This window comes from Drosophila eugracilis, unplaced genomic scaffold (assembly GCF_018153835.1).
Source record: "Drosophila eugracilis isolate 14026-0451.02 unplaced genomic scaffold, ASM1815383v1 contig_1317, whole genome shotgun sequence".
Taxonomy (NCBI): Eukaryota; Metazoa; Arthropoda; class Insecta; order Diptera; family Drosophilidae; genus Drosophila; species Drosophila eugracilis.
In genome coordinates, this window is record NW_024572115.1 from 399,408 (window position 1) to 406,615 (window position 7,208).

At 39.8% G+C, this 7,208-nt stretch overlaps 1 protein-coding gene across 1 annotated transcript in view; it reads left to right on the forward strand.

Moving 5' to 3' along the window:
* Positions 1-6,239, forward strand: part of LOC108103559 (hornerin) — a 109,918-nt gene extending 103,679 nt beyond the window's left edge. Inside the window, exon 7 of the transcript XR_005993928.1 lies at positions 6,150-6,239. The gene's annotated coding sequence lies outside the window, so the exon portion shown is untranslated. The remainder of the gene's footprint in view (positions 1-6,149) is intronic.
* Positions 6,240-7,208: the final 969 nt, after the last annotated feature.

A 7,208-nucleotide genomic window follows, 5' to 3' on the forward strand; every position in this document is an offset into this window, starting at 1 on the left:
ATCAATGTATGTGGTGCTGCTGGGAAAACTCTGCCAGCGGTAGAAAATGCCAGCTAGGAAGCTAGGAAGGAAAATGGGTGGCAAAATGTCAAATGCGTTGATTGGAAAGCCGCCGATGGAAAGCGGCGACCAAAAACGCTGGCAAATCGCGTTCGCTTAATGTGAATGAGATTTGTTGCAAATCAATGGGCCAAAAGGTGGTAAGAGGTGAGAGGTGAGAGGTGAGAGGTGAGGGGCAGGAGGCTAGGAGGTAGTTGTCCCTGCCAGACCGCACAATCAGTTTCCGTTTCCGGTTGCTGGCCGCACAATTAAGCGCGGCGGCGGTGGCCATTTTGCCAATGTTGTTGTTGTTGTTGTTGTTTCGGCACGGCGTTGGCTAATAAACAAGCGGTGGAAATTGTAATGAAAGGAGAGAGGAAGGGATGGGAGAGGTGTAGGAGCAAGAGGTGCCAAAGCGTTGATTACACGGAAAGAATATGAGAAGAGAAATAGGAAAAATCTAGGAAAATGTGATTAATAATTGACTTAAAATGTTTAAATTAGTAAAGAAAAGTGAGAAAAGGGATGGAAAATATTAGATTTTACTATTAATTCTAAACATATTCCTAAAAAAAAACCGCAAACCTTCAACTAAATATCTGACTCAATGACATTCGAAATGTCAAAGTCAAAACTATCGATAGTTCAAAAAGCAAACTCTACATGGCCCACCCTAAATATTCATTGAAATTCTTAAAAATCCTTTAAAATTCCCAATCTGTTTTGTGCTTAACTACTTTTTTTTAGTCTTTGCTGTTTCATATTTTGGGCCCAAATCGAAAGGCTTATTGAAACAATATGTTTACTTTCCCTAAATTAGCTTATCTTTTTGTTTTTAGAAACTAAAAATCTTTAAGGATTTATTTCTCAATATAAAACTAGCAAAAGTTTAGTTTAAAATTTCTTCAAGTTTTTTGTATAAAACACGAATGGAAATGGCAAATAGCTTGCAGATGAGTTAAATATTAAATCTTAAAATCTAAAAGTCTTAAAATCTAAATATCTTAAATTCTAAAAATTTTAGAATCTAAAAATCGTACAATCTAAAAATCCAAAAATCCAAAAATCTAAAAATCTAAAAATCTAAAAATCTAAAAATCTAGAAATCTAGAAATCTAAAAATTTAAAAATCCAGAAATTTTAAAATCTTAAAATCTTAAAATATTAAAATCCAAAAATCTTTAAATCTTTAAATCTTTAAATCTTAAAATCTAAAAATCTTAAAATTTACAAATCTTAAAATCCTAAAATCTAAAAATTTTAAAATCTTATAATCTTAAAAATCTTAAAATCTAAAAATCCAAAAATCCAAAAATCTCAAAATCTACACATTTCTTCCACAACTTTTCTCTCTCTGTAGCTGGACATTCCTTGTTTGCTTTGGCCGCTGCCGCTTGGCTATTTTCTTTTTTTTTCTGTTGTTTTTTCATACTTTGGTGCCTGGTCCTTGGTCGCTTCATTAACTGTAAAAAATACACACGTTGTATATATGTAAATGAAGGCGGCGGGCAGAATGCCACTTGCTATTATTATGGGGCATTGTTGTTGCTGTTGCTGCTGCTTGTTGCTGTTGCTGCTGCTGCTGCTTGTTGCTGTGCCGCTTCACACCTTTATTTGTATTTGTATTTGTGCAAGAGCTGTTGTTGGGAATGCGTTTTCATTTCGTTTGGTCTGGTTTTGTTTGCCGGCGAGCAGCAAGCACCAGGCAGCAGCAACAACAACGCCGACATTTGGTCATCAGAATATATATCTCTCAGTGGGTGGGTGGGGGTTGTATGTGTATTTGGCGGCGCTTGGCGGCAAAGGCATTCCAAAGAGGATGGGGGAAGACCGCCCGTTGCGCCAATTTATGACCTGTCAGAAATTTCCCAACACAACATCGTCGACGACGACGGCGGCGCCTTGAAGCGACTTTAAGTGCATGGCCCCAAAAAAGTAGGCAACACTTTGTTGGCGGTAGTGGTGGTGCAACGATTTTTGCAAAGCGGAATCCTTGCCACATGATGGATGGATGGGTGGCGAAAAAAAAATATAAAGAAAGGGGGAATCATGGTAAATGACCAACTTGGCCTCATTTAAAGGAGTTATATAGCCAGCTTAGCTTTTTAATCAAAGGGAAATATTAAATATTATAGAAAAAACCCCCGTTAAACTACCACATCTGCAAGACTTTTGACAACCCTTCTCCTTTGTTTGCCAAACCCCACTTAACAATATGCAATGATTGTCCCAATCAAATACATATTTCCCCAGTTTATAAATTTGTATAAAAAAAAAAAGAGGGAAGAACTGATCCATTATGAAAACGGCAGGGCAGATGGTGCCATATTTGATTATCTCCGCCCATCCCAACCTTTCGAGCCATCCAATACATAATCAGTTTTAAGTTTGCTGCTTACTTACGACCCAATTCGTGTTTATTGCAATTTATACATATATATTGAGACGCCCCTTTTAAGGGTAAAGTCGTCACACCCCCTTTTGTGTTGTCAGAATATTTTCACTTGCCTCGAAATTGTTTTCTTCTTTTTTTTTGGCTTCTCAACTCGTTTCGCCTGACGCGCAGATTTAATATTTCCGCACTATTGTCGGGCTGGGCAGGTGCTTCCCTGTTTTCCACTACTTCTCACTCCCTTTTTTTCCCCACCTGCCTCATGCACAGTGGCGTAGGGCAGGGAGCAAACAGGGTGTTGCCATGACATTTTTGAGGAGGGCAACAGCACGCACACACACACACACACACATGTCACATGTCGGTGCCACGCCTTTGGCCAAAAGCAGGCGACGCCCATGATGATGATGATGATGCAGAGACAAACGCTTTATGGAAAGTGTTGGCTTTCACCTCTACATCTGCCTCTGCCACGCCCCCCTTTTGGTTCAATGATGCTTTTTGACGGCTTTTGACTTTTTGGCATTGTTGTTGTCGCCTGCTTTATATTTATATTGACGCTTTTTTACGCATACATATGGCCGGCCATACAGCTGCGGTCGATTTAATAGTTGTGGTTTTTCCATTTCAATTTTAATAGTTAATTTAATTATTATAATTTATATAAATTTTACTTCTTGTTTTTTCGCAAGCCCAAAAAACCGCGCTATAATTTGATTTAATTGCCTGTTTAAGGCTGGAAATTTATACTTGACATTTGGGTTTTATTTAACGTTGTTTTAGGTAATTAAACAGTTGCCTAATAAATATTATAGTTTTTTTAATATGCCGTTAGATAAAACACGAATTTTTTAGTTAATTTTCCGTTAAATAATAAGCTTAATCGTGAATATTAAGTTGAATTCCCAGAAATACCTTAAAATTCCCAACCTGTTTTGGGCTTAACTTATCTTTTTTACCCTTTGCTGTTTCTATTTTTTCCTGCCACGAGAATTGTAGGCATTTTTTGTCTCCCTTACTCCATTTATCTCTTTGGCACTCTCATATTTTTCCATTTTTTTTTTCCTTTCCCCTTTAACTTTTTCATTTTGATTTTTTTTTACCCGCTTGTGGATTTTGATGTCTGGCCGAAACGCAACGAGCCACACAATGACCGACAAGCAACTGACAGCCGCAGCTTGCCTCCCCCCCTACCAAAAACGAAAAACAAACCACCCACTTGCAACACCCTGTAGCAGCAACAGAGCACAGCCTCTCATTCATTCATTCAGTCAATCATGCAGCCATTCAATTTATCGTTGACTTAACTTTTTGATGGTTACAAAATGAAATTTATGGAAACTTTGAAGCGACGCCTTGTTCGCCGCTTTTGGCCAATAAGAGTGATGGTAGGATGTATTGGCAGTTTTTTAAGGGGATTTTTAACTACAAAATTGTTTTTAAATTTGAGATTTTATGGGTTTTTTATAAGGTTTTTAAGGGGATATCTGACAAAAAACTGACTTAAAAAAGAGTTTTAAATCCGAATTTTAAGTTTAAAATAATCTATTTATTAAGTTAAACTAACATTAAAGATGATCTTCAGTTAAATTTATAATCTAAAAGGTAGCAGCATCTCTGTTAACTCCTTCACCTTTACCCTCACTCATAAACCGCCCCCCAAAAAGCCGCCCAAGCCCCAACCCCAAACCCCCTACGGCTTGACACTTGTGTTTGGGCATCCATCAGAAGTCGAGTCTGGACCGAAAAGCGAGTGTTATCTTTGCGGTCGCATCTATAATGGGTTTTGTCACGTTGCAGACGAGTCTGCACCCCATTTACCACCCCCCATCAACCCAAACTTTCCCATATTTTGACCTCATCTCTTCTCTGCTGAGGCATGAAACACACCCACGTCGGCATCAATAAACTTGAAACAAAAACGTTGAAAGGGAAAGGTGGGTGCTAGGGAGAAAGAGAGTTACGGTGAAAGGTGGCAAGGAGGAGGTTGCGGCTAGTAGGTAGGCGGCAAGGTCCTGGATATGCACAGGATGTGTGGATTATTCGAAATACATTTGCCTGCTTAAGCCGATTTTAAAACTCAGTCCAGCTTTTGAGGGGGGAAGTCAGGAGTGGCCTCTCTCTCTCTTAGCCTGGTTTAACTTCCACAACCTAGTTGTTGTTGCTGCTGTTGCTGTTAGCCATGGCCATCCAAAAAGTGCTTAATAACTTTGGCACCAAATGGCCAGGCCAACACCCAGCGACAAGTGCATCAAATTGTTGACTTTGACCGAACAACCCGGCAAAACATAATTGTTAAAGTCCCCTCAGCCGGAGTCCAGTCCAGTCCAGCCGCCAGAGGTCTTCCTCCGATATTGCGGTTGGAATCTGGCAGGGTGGGAGGATACTACCTTCTACCTTCCACCACCTCCACCTTTTGGAGAACGCCCAATAAAAGCACATGCATGCAACAATAAATAAATTAGAACAAGGTGCGGTGTGGCCAGGGTCCAAGCCCATATTACAGAGAGGCACTGAGAGGAAAAGGGGGGCAGGAAATAGAAATAAATTTTGAAAAATTTATAAATTCAATTTTTGAAATATCCCAAAATAAGGTATAAATATTCCAAAAATTAAATTTAAATTTCAAATAATTTAGAATATTTCTTTCACTCATTTTTCCCTCAGTACCTTTAGCCCTCGCTTAATAACGGGTTAGTCAGGTGGGTGGGTGGTTGGGTGTTTTGGTTGTCAAATGCGGTGGGTGGGAAAGGGGGGGGTTAGCCAGATAGGGCTACCGTTTTGTTGTCTGCTTGGCAGTCAGATGCAATTTATTGATAATATGCGGGGCACAGGAAGGTCTACAGAGAGGAGAGAAGAGGAGGAGGAGGAGGAAAGGAGGCAGTACACCAGGATACCCCTGAAAGTCAGCGCCAACTTTATGAGAATGCGACCTTTCTGCCATTATGTTGGTTATTTACACACACACTCTATACACACACACACACTTGGCCACAGATGTCGAGGCAGTGCGCCAAAAGCCAAAAGCAAAAGCTGAAGCACAAAATTTGTTGCACAAATTGTGGCAACAAATTTTAGCGCAGACAATATTCAGTTTAGTTCAGGAAAAGTCGACCGAAAGGGAAGTGAATATATCTATAGAGAGAGAGAGTAGAGGGGAAGAGGGAGCAGGATCAGGAGCAGTAGCAGTAGCAGGAGCGGAAGTGGATAAAAGAAGAAGCTGCCAAAAGTCAATTGCTGGAATCTCCTCACTTGACTTGACCAAAAAGCCCGAACTTGTTGAACTTCTACGGCATCGCAGGCAGTTCAATCGGTTAAGGTTTCGATTCGCTTTGAATTTCCCAAAAACCAAAAGAGCAGCTGAATAAATGACATGAAATGGAAAAAAAATACGCAAAATATAAACTGGAAAATATATATATATATATATATCTCGACACAGAAAATAAACACATTGGAACTCAAACTAAAAGCCAATAACGAAATATGAAAGTCATTTAAATCGAACGCCCCCCTCCCCCCCGTACAGGCAAAAACTAATTTTACACCAGAATGACTTTGATTTGGCGTTTTCCATATAGTTTCCAGCATTTTCATTTACTCAAAACGCAGGATTTTCCATTTTAAAAGTGAAACGATTGCGTTTAGAAACTAACTTTTGTTATATAAACTAAACTATACCCAAAATTAACCTTAAATTCTCGCCTCTTCCTTTCAGGAATACAATACAAAGACTGCCTCATGCCATGCCATCCATTATTACCATCAACCCAATAGCGGCAGCAGCTATGGTAACTATAGTAGCCGTCGTCATCATCAGCATAAGCAGCTGACGTCATCAGCGTCAACGTCATCGTCCACATCATCACTGCAGCCGCCCCAGAAACGCTACTCCCTAGCCCAGGATCGTTTGAATCCCTTTGAATTGGATATCTGCGATCAGGGGGGGATGGGCAGTTACATAAGGAAGGATAAAGAGGAGGAGGAGGAAGAGGAGGAGGAAGAAGACGAGGAGGAGGAGCAGGAGCAGGAGGAGGAAATAGAGTTGGAGCCAGGAAGAAGTTACTACCAGAGGAGTCAGATGAACAGGAGACGGCGCCACTACAAGTACGACGCCGTTGAGGAGTGCTGTCGTCCGATATGCCAGGAGCAGCACTATGGCTCCATAGCGGATATGTTGTAAGGGAAAGAGGAGGTAGGAAGGGGGGATACCGATACGGATACGGAATCACTTTATAGCGAAACGCAAGGTACCTACAACAAAGTAACTAAAAAAAAAAGAAAAGCATGAAATAGGAAACAAAAACGAGGAATGAGGAAAAGGAAGAATCCCCCTGGCAGAGAATGAAGGATAAACGATAAACGATAAACCCGATAGAAACCGATGAACGAATTGCGCATGTTGAATAGATGTATATCGAAGATTTTTTTTCCCCCGGCGGCCGATGAAAACATTTTTAAACTAATCGTTACTAAGCACAGAATTGATAGATATATATATATATTCAAAATATATGTATTATTAACCAATATCTGGCAGATCTGGCACCGCTATATAAAATAATATATATATATATAAACTGTATGTTAGGCATATGTCTATATAGAATATATGTAACCCCCGAGCACTCACCCAACACACACACCCACAACCACAACCACACACACACACTTGCATACAATATATATCTAAATATATATAATTATTCATGTACATACGAACTATGTTAAAGCGAATTTTTTTTTAGTGCATCCCGACTAGAAATACCCGAGAGGG